Source organism: Lissotriton helveticus, chromosome 11, assembly GCF_964261635.1.
Source record: "Lissotriton helveticus chromosome 11, aLisHel1.1, whole genome shotgun sequence".
NCBI lineage: Eukaryota > Metazoa > Chordata > Amphibia > Caudata > Salamandridae > Lissotriton > Lissotriton helveticus.
In genome coordinates this window covers 111188422-111209182 of record NC_136072.1, presented here as the reverse complement: position 1 = coordinate 111209182, position 20761 = coordinate 111188422, and the positions used below count along the sequence as shown (strand labels likewise).

The 20761-nt window shown below is 50.5% G+C and overlaps 1 protein-coding gene across 2 annotated transcripts in view; it reads left to right on the top strand.

Annotated features, from left to right (window-relative positions):
* The window catches only part of GNB4 (G protein subunit beta 4), a 708510-nt gene that overhangs the window by 593197 nt on the left and 94552 nt on the right, over positions 1-20761 (top strand). The window lies entirely within an intron of this gene.

Sequence of the window (20761 nt, the reverse complement as noted above, 5' to 3'; positions counted from 1 at the left end):
GTGAAAAGTGTAAAGGATGTCCATGCTAATGATTGAATACAATAGTATATCTGCAGCTGCGACAGGCACCGGGGAGGAGGGTGGGCGATATGAATGTTAGCAGCCCTACATGCCAAGAACAGATGCATACTGGTAAGTAGCATATTCAGTTCGAGGCATGTGGGCTGCTAAATTCATATCGCCCACCCTCCTCCCCGGTGCCTGTCGCAGCTGCAGATATACTATTGTATTCAATCATTAGCATGGACATCCTTTACACTTTTCACTCCATCTTCTGCCACAATGGCGAAAAACAATCTGGGGATGGAGCCGATGCCCATGCGCACTGTAGTCCAGGGGAGGAGCCACCTATCTCAGGATACTTCGAAGACTCTTCCAGGACAACAATGTGTGATCATCCGGACCCAACACTAGGCGGCGATCTAATGCTAAGATATGAATGTTAGCAGCCCTACATGCCAAGAACAGATGCATACTGGTAAGTAGCATATTCAATCTAACTTTAGCCTCTGTCAAACCTCTGGGGACTGTGGACTCTGTGCACAATGTACCCTACTTTGGTCCAGTATATATACAGAGCCACTTTCTTACAAGACAGAGTCAGAATTCAGGATTACATGAGGCCATGTCAAAGCCAATAGTAAGAACTTAACAACTCTACCAATGTACAACACAATGAACATTTGTGCACCACTGCTTATAGCATCACGTACTTCATCTCTCAATGTACAACACAGTGCACCACTGTTCATAACACTGCACTTCGAGACCAAAAAGTACATTTCTCTCTCTCTCTCTCTCTCTGTCTCTCTCTCTCTCTCTCTCTCTCTCTCTCTCTCTCTCTCTCTCCCCCTCCCCCCACACACATTCTGTTTCAAGTCTGTTCTACTCCGTGACAGCTCCCACTGAAATACAGCAAGATTAAAATAAATAAACCATTTAAGAGAAGAAAGGCATATGCGGGATGTCGTACATTCAGGCTAGGACAAAATATCACGCCAATTACAATAATGGTAGTCAAAGGTCATCATAGGGTGTCAAACCACAAGAGTGTCTCTAGCACTACACTTATAACCAAGCACGCTGTCTTCAGGATTGAAAGGCCTGCCTTAGAGGTGACTTATAGGTGAGACCTCAGATATAAGGAAACTAATACCTGTTGTGAGTGGTGCTAGCACTAGCTCACACAGGCTGCAAATGCAGGCCCATCATCCCAGTTTGAGTGGTCTTTCATGGGTGGCATCATACATGCTGCAGCCCATGGGAGACTCCTGATGTACCTAAGCCCTGAGTACCATAGTACCATATACATTGGACTTGGAAGGGTGTACTAGTAGCCAAATAGAAAGGTACCAAAGTACTTACCATTGTCAATTTTAGGGAGAAAGCACAGTGATTGGGGTGCTGATTGGCAGGATCCCGGTCATACGAGTCCAAAATACACTGACACCAGGCAAAAAGTGGGGTAACTATGCTTGAAAGATCCTACCTTCCTACATTGTCTTTCGAATCAGGCGGAGCGTGTGGAAGCAGGCTGAGGAAACTGCATTGATTTGGTGGTTCATTGTGAGCGATGAGTCCAGGATGCCGAGATTGCGTGCGTGGTCTGTCGGGGTGTGGGTGGGGAATATCAGAGCGGCTGGCCACCATGACTCTTCCTATGCTGAAGGGATGAGTCCCAGGATAAGTACTTAGGTCTTGTCTGAGTTCATCTTGAGGCAGCTGGCTTTCATCCAGGTGGCAACGGCCTTCATTCCACTGTGGAAGTTGGTTCTGCTGGTTGTGGGTTAGTTGGTGAGGGAGAGGATATGATGAGTGTCTTCGGCGTAGAAGATGATGTGTCCGTTGATTCTGACGATGGGTATGAGAAGTGCCATGTAGACGTTGAAGAAGGTGAGGCTCAGGGAGGAACCCTGGGGCTCTCCACAGCTGGTTTCTGAGAGGATTGGTGGTAGTGTAACCCACGGAGTCCCATAGTTAAAGAAGGAGTTGATCCAGTCCATTGGCTTGTCACGAATGCCAGCGTCGTAGAGTCTCGTGATTAGGGTGCGGTGGAAGACGATGCCGAAGGTGGCCGATAGGTCTAGTAGGATGAGGGCTCGCCCCTGTCGGGGAGGGATAGGATGTCGTTGATGGCGGCAAGGAGTGCTGTGCTTGCTTCGGAAGCCGGATTGGGAGGTATCCAGAACATGGCTCACATCAGTGAACTCGGAGAGTTGAGCGTTGATGGGCTTCTCTGTGATCTTAACTGGGACGGGGAGGAGGGAGATGGGTCTAAAGTTCTTTAGGTCTGTCAGGTCAATTAGGTAATCGATGCTCCAAAAATTTGTACATATGGCCTCAAATTCTTAAAGTGTTGATTGAGGACTCCAGCATAGCAAAAAGTTTACTTTCTGCAGAGATCGTAAATTACATCAGCGAGTCATTGGTTAATTTCTTGAGCAATGATATGGTGACAACCCAGTGGTTTGAGGCTCTAAGTGTCCCGAATAGAGGAGGTACTCCTCGACAAGCTGTGTATGTGCTCCTTGCTTCACCTTCTGGTGTTCGGTCACTCTCTTCAGTCTATCCCATGCAGACCACCCTAAATAGGCTTGGCTTGACCAGATTTGGTACTTTGATGTAATCGATTTTCTGTAGAGTAACCATGTTTGCCTCCCCAAAGAAGAGAGCTCTCATCCTGGAAAGATGACAGTATTACATTCCATCCTACAATGTTTAGGCTTGAGTGGTTGGTTCCTGGGAAATCGATCTTTGAAAATGCAGGCTTTTCCCCTAAGAAGCTAGGGCGGCTGGCAAGAAGTCCTCCACAAAAATAAAATCGGATGGAGACTACTAGCAGCAGATTCCTTCACGTAGAATTACTCCCAGGCGTGAGACTGGAACTGGAATTTTTTTTGCCACAGCACGACTCCGTCCAGACGTCGTCCGTGCACGTGATGTCAGCGAGGTCACATAAGACCCGGCCCGGCGCACCTACGTCAGTTATTTCCTTTTCCGCGTGCAACGTGGATCTGGTCCTTGCTACCGGCCTGTGTCGGGCATCTTTTTTCTCCATTTCTTCTGGGGAACAGTGTGCGAATGCCTTTGGGCTTAAAAACTTGTACGTTTTGCGGGCGTCTTATGTTGACGACGGACCCGCACCTCATTTGTATGTGGTGTTTGGCTGTGAGGCCTGTCAACAGTTGAAGCCGAAGTCGCGGCGGGAGCGCCGCATGAAACTTCTCTCGGCGCGTCTCTCCAGGTCGACGTCCTCCCCTTGGTCTGCTTCGGCGGACGGCTTCAGGTACGGCCGTGGGTGTCGTCCTCGCCCTTCTCCGATGTCACGTGAGTTTGGCTCCCCAGTGGGTAAGTGTCGCAGTTTGTCCCCGGGGGCTGGGTTCCGACCCGCTGGGGCGTGGACTCTCGGCGGGTGATGCGGCCCGCGTGTCGTCCTATCCACTGTTTCCTGGTGTTGGGGCGTCGAGAGTCCAAATGGAGACATATGCGGCGGCTTTGCAGGCCTCACTGGCGTCTCCTTCTCCTTCCCCTCCTGGGGCATCGGCGGACCCCTCGCCTCGCGCAGGACCCTCCGCGGTGCCTTCGTTGGCCCGGCGCCGACTGGCTCGGATCCAGGCTTGGAGGATGTGGTGCTGTTGGGGTGCGGCTCCTCTGGGGCACCTCCTTCAGGCCACGGCTTCTCTGACTCACCGCAAACTCCTGCGGGAGTTCCAGTGGTGTCGCGGGAGGTCGCCGGGGCTCTGGTCGCATCCAGCCCCTCTTGGTCCTATGACAAGGTGGTCCTGTCTAAGGTCGAGGTGACACCGCTACGGGCACCGGCGGCAGCTGGCCCGTGCAGAGCCACAGGGGTCAGTGAACCCTCCTCGTCCCGCTTCGGGTCGAGGCCAGGTGCGGATCCCTTTTCAGGCCCCTCTTGTCCCTCCCCGCAGGCGGCTGCCTTGACAGAGGGCGAGTCGGAGGTTGAATTTTCCCTGGCACCGCCACGTGGGTTGCCGAGCGATCTCCGCCTCATTCTTGGCCGCTGCGGGCGGAGGGCTGCGTGTCACTCCCCAGGCCCGTCTCGTTCCGCCGCGCAGGTGGCTACCTCGATGGGGGTCAGGTCGGCGCCGCCCCGGAGCCGGTTCGACTCCAGCTCCGCTCCGGTCTCAGGTGCGGGGCGACTTGAAGGAACCTTGTCCGGCGACACCGGATGGTGCCGACAACCTGCCTCAGGCTGCGGACTCTAAAACTCTACGGCTCCGCGCACGGGTCATAGGGCGGATTCGTCTTCGGACGCTCCTTCTCCGGAGGCTGGCTGCATATTGGTGTTGTCCTCCCCAGAGGCTGGTCTCCGTGTGGTGTTTTTTCACCGGCGTCAAAGGGCGGCTCCCCGCCCTTCCTGATGCAGAGGTGTTCGTCGGAGGAGTGGCAGGTCCCTCATTCTTCAGCTCCTTTTGACTTTCAGGTCTGGCCCTTGCCCATCCTGCTTGGCCTCTGGGACGGCCGCCTTAGTTTGCACCTGTCTCCCACGAAGGAGCTGCTTTCCCCACCGCGGGGCCCTACGGTGGCAGGTGTGGCCTTCGCTCATGCGGTGTGCACGGCTGTGGGTATCCTGCGTATGGGTGACCCGGTGGCTCACTTTCCAGCAGACTATCTATTGGAGGTCCTCTACCAGGGCCCTTTGAGGGTTCCCTCCTTTCTTCCTTGGCGGTGGCTTGGAGGCGTCCTGCCTCAGGGGACCCGGTGCCTCAGCATCTTTTGCACCGGCAACTCCCGGTGCCGCGCGACCCGGCGTGCCTTTCCCTCCACCCCTCTGCCCCCAGTCCTCTTTTGCGGACTGCTTTTCCCTCCCTGCCGCCGCTGTTGACTCCGCCATCCTGAGAGGCCACTGGCTGGACTCTTGGAGGCGCAACATGTTTGCCTAGACCAGCGCTACCCTGCGGGCCCTGAACACCTTGTGTGTTCTGGCTCTGGCCTCCTCCTGTTTGTGGGACTCGGCTGAGTCTCTGGGATCTGCAGCGTCCCAGGAGGGTGGCCAGGTGAACTTACGGCATCATGCGTTGGATGGCCGGGAGCTTGCGGCGTTTATTCTCCATTGCGCTCTAGACATCTCAGAGGTGCTGGGCCGGGCCACGTCTTCCTCGGTCGCTCTCCATCGCCATGCTTGGCTTCGGGATGGAGTATTCCCTGAGAATATTCGGGAGCGACTCATCGACCTTCTGTTTGATGGTAGCCTGTTGTTCCATGCCCCGGCCGACTCCGCCATCCAGATGCTCTTGGCAGGGCCCCGTCCTCCTCCTCCTCCTCCTCCTCCTCCTCCGTCCCCTCCTCAGTGACTCCTGAGTTGGGTTAATTCTGGGCCACCTTAGGCAGGTGGTTCTGGCTGTAGTGTGTGTTTTCTGGCCTTTGCGTCCTTCCTTGGGATGCAATTGTTGCGCAGACTTGGCCCTGAGATTAGGCCTTCTGCTTGCTTGGGCTGCTTGTCAAGCCTGTCGCGGGGGTGTTTTTTCCCTGTGGCTCTTTTGTTTTTTCCTCTGCTACAGAAATTCTTCCAAAGAGGGTTCCCATATTGGGACTTAGCGTACCCTAGTACGATAATGGGTAATGGTAGCTGTCGTATGGCTTGCGCTCCGCTGGAGGGTTCTGGTTCCCTCGTGGTACCTGTTCTCAGTGGCAATGTGTAGGTTGCTTTGCGCCTAGAGGTCATGTGCGTGGCCACTCGTAGTGGTGTGCCCGGGCATCTCCTCCTCCTGCCCTGAGGTCTGGGGTGATCCGATGTTCAGCCTTTGCCAGGCGCCGCCTACTCGGCCTACCTGGGGCCTCTGGCGGTTCTTCTTGCTTCTGGCGGCTTGACTGCCAGCGCTGTTCTGGCTGACAGGTTGTCTCCACCTGGACTGGGTTCGCCTTCTTTCCCCTGCTTTCTTGGGTCTTCTAGGCTTCTTCTACTTCTTCCTCCCTTCCTGTCTTGGCATTGGGCGGCAGCTGTGTTGCTTTGTGGGTTACAAAAAAGGATAAACCCGGAATCACTGGGACCTGGGTACTAATCAGTATGCACAAGAGGGATCCCAGTGTAATGGAATATTTACATAGGAGAAACATTTTCAGTAATTTTGAGATTTATGCCGATAAATTCATATTTGTAAACAATTACTTCCACCAATGTGATTAAATAACATTGGTTGCAATTCACTTGCTCTTTCGCTTCTTTGTAATTTTTGGTATAAAATGTTTTGATTTAAGTGGTTTCTCCTATGTAAATATTCCATTACACTGGGATCCCTCTTGTGCATACTGTGTTGCCTTGTGGGGCAGTGTGGTGCTTCGGTCTCTCCAGCCTTACCCTTGGTTCCTCTTCAGCCTTCTTCTCCCTTCTACATCCTTTTGGGGTCGGTGGGGGTCTGCGGGGGGGTTTCCCCTTGCCTGGCTGGGACGAGGTTTTACCTGGTCCACAGATCTGGTTCCCTGTGGGGCCCTCTGTTCTGTATTGGCTGGTGGGGTCCCTTCGCAGTCCCTCCTTCCCAGGGGATATTGCTAGGGTATCTATCAGATGTACGAGTTACTTACCTTCGGTAACGATGTATCTGGTAGAGACGATGCTAGCCGCAGGTTCCTTCACGGCCCGCCCTTCCTCCCCTATTCTGCGAGGACCCTTAGGTTGGTCTTCGGTACTCGCCTTCCGGTGGGGAACGGTCTCTCCTGTTAGTGCCTTCTTTGTTCTTGACGGGTGGCTCTGTCTGGGGGCCGTTCATTCCTCCCTTGAGTCTTTAAAAGATGGTGTTTCGGTGCCCTACTGCTCTGGCTACTCCAAATTTGGGGGGATTGCTTTCTATCCCTGTCCTCCCTCCCCTTTCTTCCATTGCTATCCTCTGGTTCAGGGTCATCTGGCCATGTTTTGCCCTTGTCCCTTGTGGGTGGTTGCCCTTTATGTTGAGGTGGCTTGGAGGTTGTTGTCCATGTATGTGTTGGCACTGGTCCCCTTCCTTGCTCAGGATGGGGATAGTGGGTTTCCTCCGTATACCATTACTTACGCGTGTTCCCTGCCTCCGTGGCACGGAGGTGGGAGGCTGTCTATGTGCTGGCAGGGTGGTTGCGCAGGGCTCTGCTCTTCTTCTTCTTCCCTGCCTTGGGTTCTGCGGTGTGACACTACTGTGGGTGGTGGTGTTAGTCACCATTTCCTTCCAAATGTTATGCTTTTCGCACACTGTTACCATGCTTCCACAGTTTTTTATCTGGTGGTTCCCCGTTGTGGTTCGGAAAAGTTCTCAGAAGAAAACTGACGTAGGCGCACCGGAGCGGGTCTTATGTGACCGCTGACGTCACGTGCGTGGACGACGCCTGGGCGGAGACGTGTGATGTTGTCCCTCCCCCGGCGCGCAGGGATGCTGTGGAAAAAAAATTCCGGATCCAGTCTCACGCCTGGGAGTAATTCAACGTGAAGGAATCTGCGGCTAGAATCGTCTCTGCCAGATACATCGTTACAGAAGGTAAGTAACTTGTACTTCCAGTATAGTAGCAAATGGTTGGGTCACTACATTTTAGTGAAAAACAGCATCGGCCTTTGGGCTCAATTGATTGGTCCTTTTTGCATTACCTAGTAGGGTTCAGTAGGTCACCTTCAAGATGAACCTCATGGCCATTGGAGCCTACCAGAATAGGCTTAGAGAGTCTTTCCCTCTGTCTCACAAGGCTGTCGAGACGTGGGACAGGCATAATAGATTTGTCCTATTCCTCATCATGCTGATGCACAAGTTTTTCAAATTAATGGCATCTTACACCCTAAACATCCATCAAGGAAAGTTGTGTTCTTAGCATCATCTAGGCATCTAAGTAATTTCCTGGTACTTAGCCTGTCAGATTCCTTCAAGATGTTCCACTGAGGCAGGTTTGTTGTTTGGACTCAACCCTCCTTTATGCCGAAAGTTCTGTTGTAGTTTAAACTGAATGTGCATATTGTTAGTCAGATCTTTTTTTCATGTCCAGATGCCTCCTCAGATGAGATCTTGTGGAGTATATACTCCACTTCTTTCTGAATTGAATCTATGATCTGCATTCAACAGTGCCACCCACTATTTGTGTCCTTTAGGGCAGTGATGTTAGACAAGTGCCTGCTTAAACCACTGTACCTGAAAGAGACTATTAGTTGTAGATTCCTTACCTTAGAATTACCCCCAGGCGTCAGACTGGATCCAGAGAATTTTGTTCGTAGCAGTACCACTGCGCGTCTGTATGTGGCGTCAGTTGACTTCGCGTTCGGCGTCCACATCGTGATCGCCGGTATGACATCGCGGTATCTACTTAGACGCCGCCCTCAAGCGTTGACGTCAGTTCTTTCTTATTCCGCACCATCCAGATCAGAGGCCTCTGGTCTCCGGTGGAATCCGGGCTCCACATCAATCTTCTGAAGCTCCGGGCAATTCATCTTGCACTGAAGGAATTCCTTCGCTCTGTCTGGGTAAGAGTAGTGCAGGTGTTCACGGACAACACCACCGCCATGTGATACTACAACATCAGCCAGGCAGCAATGTGGGCTTCCTAGGTAGGTAAGTAACTTGTTCATTACGAGATGCCTTTCTCCTACATTGGGACCCTGGACTCCTATATGTCTATCCGCCTCTCCAGCCCAGAGTACTTGAGATCAGGAGAGGTGGGCCCAAGTCATCCTAGTAGAGGCTCTGGACAGGGCGAGGAGAGTGTGGTACCGGAACTTCTGCTATGAGCATCTGGCCTCCAGTCCTGCTGCTCCTTCATGAAGATCTCTTGTTGCAGCAACAGCAGGGCAAAGTCCTACACCAAAACCTGGCAGCTTTCACCTCCATGCATGGATATTCCACTGCGGCACTTGATGGGAAACAATCGTCCTTCTGAAGTGGTTGGTGTAATCCTAGGAGGCAGGCATCCTTGTACTAAAACTTTATGTAGAAGGCTGGGAGAAGTTTGTGGTGTTGTTCCTCCTGTCATCTCCAACCCTTGCAAATTTCCCTTACTGATATCCTCTTGTTTTGTTTATGAATATCTTGCTGTGGCTACAGGTAAAGGTTAATTAGCAGACCATTTTGCCTGTTTGCGTTTTCCGGAATAACCAGCTCACTTTAAATCACATGTTGTGGTTTTTGAAGGTCTTGATCGATTTTGTTCCCTTCTGTTCCATTTGTGATACCACAATGGGGTTTGAATTGTCTTGACTTACCTGATGGGCTTATCCTTTGAGCTTATGCACAGTTGCCCTTTGTGATTGTGGAATCCGAAAACCTTGTTCCTCATTGAAATACATCTGCAGGATGAGTGGGTGAAGCTTTGTGATTGGTGCCTCCTTATGTCTCCTTTTTTTCCCTGACAAATTGGTCCTTGAAGAAATGTAGCAATCGTTCCAAAGGTAGTCATGCCCTTTCATGCTGAACAGTCCATTACTTAGTCTAGTTTTTATGCACCACATTATCCTTCCAAGGAGGAAGATCGGTTGAATTGCCTTAAGCCAAAGAGGACCCCTAGTTTTTTTATTGAAAGAACTGGAGAATTCCGACAGGGTGACAAGCTTTTCATTGGTTTCTCTAGCGCAAAGCAGAGTGATACAGAAGAGGACTTTCTCTAGATGGATTGTCTTTTGTATCAATATCTGTTATGGGCAGGCCAGAACACAGCCCCTGAAGGCTAAAACTATAGAGCCTGAGTGCAGAACCAGTCATAGACATCTGTAAGGCTACTGCCTGGGTGTCCGTCCATATGTCCACTAAACACTACTGCCTGTTTAACACTATACATTGGGATAGCCTAAAGGATTTCATGGTCTGAGCCTGAGCCATTCCACTTACCCACCACCTGGGAGGCAGTGCTTTGGTATCTATTCAAAAGGGGAGTAATCTAGGGTTAGAAGTCTCTGTTGGAAAAACAAGTTAGTTCCCTACAGTAATGCCTTTTTTGATGGAGACTATCTAACAGCAGATTCCTGACCTGGCCTTCCACATACACGTTATATGGATCTAATCAAGACTACTAGCCGCAGATTCCTTAACGTAGAATTATCCCCAGGCGTGAGACTGGATCCGAAAACTTTTTGCCCAGCATTCCTGCGCGCCGGGGGACGCCATCACACTGTTCCGCCCAGGCGACTCCCGTGACGTCAGTGAGGTCACATAAGTTCCACCCTGGTGCGCCTACGTCAGTTTTTTCCTTTTCCGCGTGCAACGCAGATCCGGTTCATGCTCCGGGCCTATTTAGGCCTTTCCCTTCTATCCTTCGTGGCGTGGGAACAGTGTGCGGATGCCTTCGGGCTTTAAGACTTTTTCGTCTTGTGGCCGCTTGATGACTACGATGGACCCTCACCTCATTTGCATGTGGGGCTTGGGGGAGGATCATGGCTCCACTGATTGCTAGGCGTGCCAGCGGTTTGAATTCGAAGTCGCGGCGGGAACGCTAGATGAAACGTCTTTCGGCACGCATGTCCAGGTTGGCTTCGTCGCCTCGCTCAGCCTCTGCGGAAGGTTTTCAGAGCAGCGGCTGTCGTCGTCCTCATCCCTCTCCTGCGCCGCAAGAGCGTCGCTCCCCTGTGGGTAAGTGTCGCAGTTTGTCCCGAGGGCTGGTTCCCGGCCTGTTGGGGGCGTGGGCTCTCCGCGGGTGATGCAGCCCCGCGTATCGTCCCTTTATCTACCGTTTCCCGGTAAGGGGGTGTCGACAGCCCAGAGGAAGGCATATGCGGCGGCTTTGTAGGCCTCGCTGGTTCCTCCTCTTCCATCTTACCCTCCTGGAACGTCAGCGGATCCCTTGCCCGGTGCAAGACTTTCCTCAGCAGTGGCTCCGGCGCAGACTGGTTTGGATCCAGTCTTGGAGGATGTGGTGCTGTTGGGGTGCGGCCCTTCGGGGGTCCCTCCTTCGGACCACGATACCAGCCAGTGCGCCTTCGGGCCCCACGGACTTGGTTGGGGGCCCAGGCCTTCTCCGCTGGCGACTCTGGCGCCGGAGGCCCCCTTTGATCGAGGCCTGGATCCGGATCAGCGCCGGTTGACCTTATTACACCTCCACGGGCGCCACTTCCTTCGGCACCGCTCCCCCATTTGACCCCGGTCGGGCCCCGGGCTGACGTTGACCCCTGCCTCCATCCTGATGTGGCACGAAGCCGGACCGACGTCGCCCGACGCTGGATCGGGTGGGGTTTTGTGCCCCTGTTCACTCCTGGGGACCCTTTTAGGCCAGATTGGCACCCAGAGGAAGAGTAGAAGGACTGGGAGGGGTCAGGTGACCCTCTGGCCGACCAATTGGAGTATGACCCGGACTAGAGAAAGGACCTGGGGGATGCCAGTGGTCTTTATACATCTCCTGACCGTGGCATGTTGTCTCCTCCTACTGTGACTACGAAGGAAGGAGCGTCATATGCAGTGGTGTTGCCTAGGCCGGCCGAGGCTCTCAAACTCGAGCTCCTCCTGACGGAGGTGCTTCAACCGCAAGTGATTCAGAAAAGGGGGTGGTGATGGACAGAGCATCTGAATTAAACAGAACACTCATACCCAGTCAAAAGATCAGGGCTTGATCCATCACCGTTTTTTAGCTCACTGCACCATCCCAGTTCAGACCCTGGCTATATGCAAATTAGTCTGTCCCTGGCCCAGTGCATCATGGGAACAGGGCAGACCAAACTACCAAGCCAATTCTTTACTGGAAAGGAAACAAGTTTCCGGGGACCGGTTTCTGGCATTGCAGCCGTCTTCGGCCCGGCTTGCTTGAATCCTGATGGTGCAGTGAGCAAGGGACTCATGTCTGAGCATACCCTGCAAGTGAGCTCTACGGAGCCCCTGCTTCAGTTTAATGAGACCCTCACCGACATCCTTTTGGGCACTTGGTCCAGGCACAACACAGGTGCTCCTGTGGATAGGATGATCGCCTGACGCCACTGCCCGGCCCTGGGCTACCCCACTTTCCTCTCCCAACACCCAACCCCTGAGAGCTTGGTGGTCCGAGCCTCTGTTTCCAAGGGCGCATTCCCTAACCCTCCACCAGATACGGAATCCAAGAAGCTGGATCATCTTGGAAAGAAGATTTTATTCTTCCACCAGCATGGGACTGTGGTCAGTAAACACTGCATGTCTATTGGGCCGTTATTCCCACTCTGTGTGGGACACGTTGCGCAAGTGCTGTCTCAGTGCCCGGAGGAGGCCCGGACACTACTCTCCCAGACTGTCACTGCCGGGAGGCACGCGGCCAAGTTTACCATACTTTGTGGGCTGGATACCGCTGACTCTCTAGCCTGGACGGTTTCCACATTGGTAGCCCTTTGGCGCTACGCCTGGACGAGATTGACTGGCTTTTCGGGGGATTTCCAGAATACTCTCATTGATATGCCTTTTGCTGGCCGTCGCCTTTTTGGCGACAAAGCGGACAGCGCTCTAGAGCTTTTCAAAGACTCACAGGCTACGGCCAAGTCCTTGGGCCTCTCAAGCCGCCCTGCGCAGTCTGCTTTTCGATCCTTTTGTGGCTACGGAATGGGTGCCCTTCTACATCCCTCCCAGAGCCACAGTCCGGCGCAAGTTCCCCAACCTTCGCGCTGCCGAGGACATCGTGGTTCAGAGGGCCAGCGGGAGGGCCAGTCCTCCAACCACCCCCCACCCCCTCTGCAGCAGCCTCCAAACCTTCCTAGTCAAACATTTCAGGCCCATCAAACACCTGTGAGATGTTGGTCTGATAAGTGATGTCCACTATTCTAGTGGGCACCCTGTATCAGTCCAAACAGCCCTTATGGTGATGGTTGTAAAGTCAACCTTATAGACCAGCTATCCTAGATGTAGCATGGACAAAGCAGTCTTAAGCTTAACTCAAGAGGGCATGTGAAGCCAGCTGTTTTACCATATGTAACTCCTTTAATACAAAATGAAAGACCACCACACAGGTTATATATATATATATATATATATATATGTTCGAGGCATGTGGGCTGCTGAATTCATATCTATAGCATAGATCGCCGCCTAGTGTTGGGTCCGGATGATTGCACATTGTTGTCCTGGAAGAGTCTTCTAAGTATCACGAGACAGGTGGCTCCTCCCCTGGACTACAGTGCGCATGGGCATCGACTCCATCCTCAGATTGTTTTTTTCCGCCATTGGGTTCGGATGTATATCTCCAGTTCGGAATAAACTTAAACTTTTCGAGGCCAAAAAGGCCTTTTGCTATCCGTCGGTATTGTTTGCGTTCGGTGCCCCGGTTCGATCCCGACTCAGTTCCCGAGCTGGGTTTCCAGGGAGTCGAGTTACTCTTCGGTGATCGAGGCCCAGTCGACGCAGCAAGACCCTCGACAACACGACATGGAACGGAGCCCGTTCAAGAAGTGTCCCGTGTGCGGATCGAAGTACCCACACATCGACGTCCACCCGGTGTGCAACAAGTGCCTGTCGCCGGACCACAATGAAGCCAGTTGTATGGCTTGTTCAAAGTTTCGTTCGACGAAGACTCTTCGGCTTCGGCGCGTGGCGCGCATGGCGGCCCGGCAGTCGGCCCTGGCACCGGTGGACATCTTCGACGAAGAAGCAGACGAACAAGAGGTTCGAATCCAGATTTCACCTCCAACATCGGCCAAAACCATCACTTTGTCCACCTTCTTTCCGCCTCCACAAGAAAGGCTACACCGTCTGGACCCAAAACGTGCGCTTTCCTTCTGTCTGGATCGCACAAAACAGTTCCGGGTGGATGTCCAACTCTATGTGGCTATGTTGACGCCAAGAAAGGTTGGGCCATTTATTTATTTATTTATTTATTTATTTTGAAAGTTTTATATAGCGCGAACAAGATCTTTGCAGATATCAGAGCGCTTTACAATGCAGTGAATACCAACAAGAGAGTGAAAAGCAGGTAATTAGGAAGTAAAATAGTACAGGTACAACAATAATGCAAATATTACAAATACATGAGTGCATATATAGTCAGGTAAGACAAAAATACAGGTAAAACACCTAATCGTAGGGATCGAGCGGAATAATACAGATCAGTGCAGAGTCTTTACAGATCCACATTAATAGGTCAGATGTATTTGGCCATGAGAATAGCTTTTACTTCTTTCTTAAAGAGTGTGAAGGAGGAGATGAGCCTGGTTTCAGGAGGGAGTGAGTTCCAAATCCTGGGTGCCATTCCTGAGAAAGAGCGTTTATAAGTTTTTTCCTTCCGGAATCTTCGAGGTTTTACCAGAAGATTGATTGTGCCTCTAGTGTTTCTAGAGCCGCCAGAGATTGACAGCTTCTGAGTGAGGTATCCGGGAGAGCTCAGGTGTACAGTCTTGTATGTCATGCAGGCTATTTTCAGATGTATTCTGGCTTCAAAAGGCAGCCAGTTCAAGGATTTCAAGTCAGGGGAGATATGCGAGTGTTTTTTTGACCCAGTGATGAGTCTCGCTGCAGAGTTTAGAGAAGCTTTTAAGGGTGCAGTAGTCGTTAGCGGGAGACCGCAGAGGGCGATGCTGCCGTATTCAATTCGTGGGATTACTAGTGCTTGTACTGCAGTTTGGAAGTCTTTGGCTGGCAGAAAGTGTTTAAGTTTCCTCAGGGTATTGATTTGGAAGTTCGCTCCCTTAGTAGCCTTGCTGATATGATGCTGCATGTTGAGATTGGAGTCGAGAGTTATGCCTAGAGATTTAGCTGAATCCACTATGGTGGGTTGGACATTAAGTGCAGTTAGCTGTTTAAGCCAGGTTTGAGTGGTAGAGATCTTCGCGGGAGGTGAGATCAGAAGGAACTCTGTTTTCAGAGCATTGAGTTTGAGATGATTGTCGGCAAGCCAGGATTGGGTGTTTCTGATCGTTGAATTCAGGAGTAAAATGTCATTGGGGGATTGTAATTTGAGATATAGTTGGGTGTCATCTGCGTACATGTGAAAAAGTACATTGGATGCTTGTAGCAAGGTGGTGAGAGGTTCCATAACTAGGTTGAACAAAGTTGGTGATAGGGAGGATCCTTGGGGGACTCCTAACGAAACAGGTATTGGCGAGGACATCTGGTTGTTACTCTTGAATTTCTGCGACCTGTTGTGTAAAAAGGAGGTGAACCACTTGAGAACAGTCCCAGATATACCCATTCTTGTGTTCAAAAGTTCGAGTAAATTCTCATGTTTAACAGTGTCGAATGCTGAAGAGAGATTAAGAAGGATGAGGAGGCAAGTATCATTTTGATCTAGGATTTGAAGAGCGTAGTCAATTATGTGAGTCATAGCAGTTTCAGTACTGTGTCCTGCTCGGAAGCCTGATTGATGAGGGTTGAGGAGATCAAACTGATCAATGTGTTTAGTCAGTTGTAGTTGTGCGCATTTTTCCAATAGTTTGGCGAGAGTGGGAATATTTGTGATGGGACGGTAGTTGTTTAGGTCGGATGGGTCGGCGGTAGGTTTCTTTAGTAAAGGAGTGACTTGTCCAACTTTGAGGGAGTCTGGGATGGTTCCTTGTTGGAGCGAGCTGTTGATAATTTTGGTCCAGTCTTTGATACTAATTTTGATACTAGTCTTTGAAACTCATTCTTATGAAGATGATGTTTTACTATCATCCTTCATCAAAGCTCTGAGGAAGCGCTCTTACCCCATTGTCCATGCCGCCCTCGCTCAAGGCACCTGCCCAGAAGCTCTCAAGACTATTTAAATCTTCTCAATCCCAAAGAAACCTGCACTAGACCCAGATGAGCTCACCAACTACCAGTCTACTCACCTAACATTAATCGTCAAGATCACTGAAAAGCACTCTAAGTTCAACTCTAAGATCACATCCATGCTAACCATCTCCTGCACCACTGATAGTCTTCAAATCATACGACTGCACGGAGACTTGGACCAGAATGCAGATTATGACGACCAATGCCCTCTGATATTCCTGGACCTCTCAGCTGCCTCCGATACATTCGGCTATCCCACCCTCATACCCAACCTGAGTCGCAAGTGGGATTTATGGGCAATGTCCTGCACTGGTTTTCTTACAATCTTTCCAGTCTACACCAGTTTGTTCACATGGGAACCTCCAAATCCAAAAGGATTCCTCTCACAAGAGGAGTCCCCCAGGGTTCCATACAGCTTCCTGTCATCTTCAACCTCTACATAGAGTTGCTTGGTGCTCTACTCACAGATAACAAGCATCAAGATACACCAATATGCAATTTAGGTACAATTCTACTTGAAATCTCATCTACTTCAGACATCCAACATCTCAAACACCTTTTACACATCATACTGAATGTACAGTGCCTACTTGAAGCTCAACCCAACCACAACAGAACTATATTTGCATGCCCAATGACATGAACCTTTAGGTTTTCAAATCCCAACTCTCACCGAATGCCTATTCACTTGTATTCACCCTGGACACCAACCTGTCCCTGAAAGAACACACAGCCAAAACAAAACTAAGACTGCCTGGTACGAGCTATATCTTTTAAAGAAAATCAAGACACTTCTTCCAGAAGCCATGGCCTCCCAGACTCCACACTGGCACCCCTACATGCTGCAGCAAGTCTCATCCAGGGCCTGAAGAAGTATATCACATCACCCCACCCTGATGGAACTCCATTCGCTTCCCCTGCCAGCCCGCACCACCTTCAACATGAGCAACATCATTTACAAAGCCATCCCAACCAGCCCCCCTGCTTATGTTGCAGACAAACCCATCATCTCTAGTGGGTGGTACATAAGATTGCAGCAGCCAGGACACCATCAGATTGCAGACAAAAAAAGTGTTTAAAAAAAAAAAAAGAAGTAATGAGGCAACAGCCTTTTCCCCATCGATGCACACAGGATCTGGAATATCCCTGTATCCCATCTAGACCACTAACGCTGCTCCAAAATAGGGAAGAGTAGTAGACTTCCCTCTTTAATACCACTACATTACAATGCAGTAACTGTCCACAAAACAGCTTGCCTGTCTATATTACTCAAAGACTAAGCTTGCTTTTGACCATGTACAGTAGTCCGCTGCCTTTTAGCTAGTTTTGTACTATAGTAATATGATATACATACCAAAATAAATGTTCTCTTTACCTTGTTCTAAGGCAATAACAGACAGCAGGATCAGAAATTTGAAGCTTTAAGCTTTCAACTAATCAAAAATTGTACCCCATCAACAAAAATGCCCTACTCATTACAATAACGTCTCACATTACAGTTAATCTCCACCTTCATGACAACCATTTATATTCTACCCTGCTGCAGGAGGTAAGCCGACTGAGCACCTTTGTGGAGGAATGACAAGTATTGAATTTCCTTGGGCAGTGCAAGCCAAGGAGGGTTCTTTTATTGAGTTTGTTTCTGTTCTTCTTCAAAACTCTTTACCATAGAAGACTCAGGTTTCAAGAAGATTGTTTTAGAAGAGATTCTGGACTTGAAATATAAATGTTCCCTAAAGCATCACAGGGAACATGTTTTGGAAGCAACTCATCTTTGCTATAGAGGCTTATGGTAGTCAGGGATCATCTGGGGAGGAGGGCAACAAGTACTACGCTGAGTGTGGTTAACTCTGCACACAACACCACTCATGTTGGCATCAACAAGTAGACGCTCCTGTGACCAGAGTAGCCTTTTCTACTGCACGTCTTCTCATTCCAACAGAGTAAGAATACCTTACCCCTGGCGTCTTTATACTTGGCTGGAATACGAAGGTACCCAGGGCTACATAATTTTTACAGTCAGATTACTATTGATATAATCTTTATTGGAAGTATTCGAGGAGGGGGGACCTATATTTTTGGCTTACATTGACAAGGAGTACAGCTTCACAGGTACACTACACAAGCAAACCATCTCTAGATGAATCGTTTTGTGTATTAAAGCCTGCTATTTTTTAGCTAAAAAGGAACCTTCAGTGGGGCTATGCACCTATTCCACCAGGGCGACGGCAGCCACTACTGCTTTGCGCCGTGGAGTTCCTCTGAATGACATCTCGGGCAGCTATGTGGGCATTGCTGCACACAGACACCAAAAACTCCTGCCTGGATAGCCAAGTCTGGAGGGACGGCTTATTTGGCCGTTCTGTTCTCCAGGACTTTCTGGTGTGATCTTGATTCGCAGACCCACCTTCGGGGTGGGTATTGCTGGGGTATCTATTCTAAGGTAAGGAATCTATAACTAACTGTTTCTTTCAGATGAACAAGAAACTTACCTTTGGTAACGATCTATCTGTAAGAAACATAAGTTAGTTGCTACAGTGTCTGAGGCAGGGGGGAGTGGCAGGAATGGCATGGAAATAGCTAGAATCCTTCCTTCATGAGCGTAGCTTCTGTGTTGAGCAGGGGTCCCACAGGTCAGAGGCTTTTGTCCTGAATCAAGGGGTCCCACAGGGCTCAAGCCTCAGCCCCACCCATTTTAATCTGTCCGTGGCTCCGGTAGCATAACAGTATGGGGTGAAGGTGGTAACCTATGCCGATGATACTCAGCTGGTTGTGGCTTTGACGCAGCCGGCTGAGCACGGGGCTAGTAGGTTTGCGGCCTGTCTGCAGGATTTGGCTAGCTGGATGGCCAATAACTGCCTCAGACTTAATGGGGATAAAACAGAGGTGCTCATAGTGGGCAAATTCCCATTGGTCTGGACTTCTGCGTGGTGGCCGCAGGACCTAGGGCCCCTGCCTGTTCCTAGGGATCAAGTCAAAAACCTTGGCATGTGGATCGACTCCAAGATCTCGTTCGACTATCAGGCTAGGCGTGTGGCAGGCACCTGTTTCGGCATTCTTCACAGTCTGAGGAAAACACTCGACTTGCTCCCTGTGTCAGCGAGGAGGGCCCTGGTCCATGCCTTGGTTACTTCCAGGCTGGACAATGGGAATGCCCTCTATCTGGGCGCAAGTTCGAGGTGTCTCCAGAGATTGCAGTATATACAGAATGCTGCCGCACGTCTGATATTGATGATCCCTAGGAGATGTTCTGCCAAACAGTCGCTGGGAGCACTGCACTGGCTGCCTATTGAGCGGATCCAGTTTAAGGTCCTCTGTATTAGTCACAAAATTGTTCAAGGGAATGGACCCAGCTTCCTGCACAGCCTGCTAACACCGTATGAGCCTACTAGGCTACTAAGGTCGCAGGGTGCCGCTTTGCTACAGGTCCCCAAGATCAGAAGGGCGAGAATGGGAGGCAGATCATTCCGCTACCTGGCGGCACGCAAATGGAATACCCTTCTCCTCAAGCTCCATATGGAGCTCGTGGAGTCAGCTTTCCGGAGAGAGCTTAAAACCTTGCTGTTTCCTAGGGTTTAGTATGTTCTAGGGTCAGTAGTTTGGGTGGGAAGCACTTGGGCCACTGGAAAGCGCGGGGACACACTGGCTAGTGTAACCATGCGCTATATAAGCTCAGTATTATTATTATTTATTATTATTTAGTTATAGATGCCTTACCGCCCCACCGATCCTCCCTGTTCTGCAAACTGATTTCTAGGGTGAAGGACATCCTATCAGGGCCTTAGTTTTGTGCACCAGTGGTCAGTGTCTTGCATGGCCCTGCGTTTCTGGTGCGGAAAGTCATGTACAGAACTGACGTCAGCGCACGAGGGCGGCGTCTAAGTAGCTACCGCGACGTCATCCCGGTAACCACAACGCCAACGACGAACGCAGAGCTAACCGACACCACCTTTCGACGTGCAGTTACTGCTGACGAAAAACTTGCCGAATCCAGTCTGACTCCTGGGAATAATTCTAAGGTAAGGAATCTATAACTAACGTATGTTTCCTACAGATATATCTTTACCGAAGGTAAGTAACTTGTTCATCTCGTCATCAGAAAAAATATTTGGTGGTCGTTCTTCTTCTCCCTTGATGCACTTCTAAGATTGTCACCAGAGTCTGCGTCCAAGATCTTTGGGGTGCCCTCACGTCTCGGGCTCATTCCCTTCCATACTGACTCTGGAAAAAAAAGAGACGTAGAGGGTGATGAAATGGACGCCCTTCAGGAAATGCCCTCAGTGCCACGCCAGATATCATTGGGCTGACACACATGTCTGTAATATGTGTCTCCCTGCAGTACACTGAGGAAACTGTGGATATCTTCGCCGACGCTAACCCAGTCAATGTCGTAAAATAGGATGACACAGGTTCTGCAGGCATTCCCGTCCGCCAGCCCATCACAGAAATTATCGTCTCCGACTCCTCGGAGGCCAAAAACAAATGAGTCAAAGGACGAAAGTGCTCAGTCCTCCTTCCTCAGCGCGGTTCTGCATGTCAAGATGATGTCTAGGGTCGTGAGTACTGTCGAAAGAAATTTAGAAGCCATGCCACAGCCTCACAGGTGCGCCCCGTCAACATTGAGGTAAGGTGTTGGAACTGAGACAGGATCCATCCATGTCATTCAACCTCATTCGGTCTTCGAGCCCAAAGAAGTTCCTGCACTAAAGTGCCCAGGCTCAATTCGAAGCAAAACGCCATGTTGGTACCCTGGCAGTGCTAGCCACCAAAAACTACCATCTGCAGGAAAGCAGCCTCGACTGCTGACTCTGAAGCCTCTGGCAGGCCCATCCTTAAAGAAGCTCATTAAGCGGCAAGAGTATCTTCCACCGCACGGATGATTTCTACTGGCTCTAGTAGAACAGTGCCTAAGACATACAGGCTTGCTTTTAAGGACTTCCAAGGTCCTTATTCTGAAACCCCAGCACCTCTGCCCAAGGGGTGGAGGGCTAGTGCCCATGGACAAGCCCAATAACTCTCCACCCACCTCCACTTGTAGCATCCCATCCATAGGGGCCGCTCTTTATTATCTTTTCAAAAATGGCAGTTCAAGTCCTAATTCCGTGATAAGAGGAGTTGTATGCCCCTCTTTATCCATTGCCCACTTACGACCCCTGGGTAGATTGGCTCAG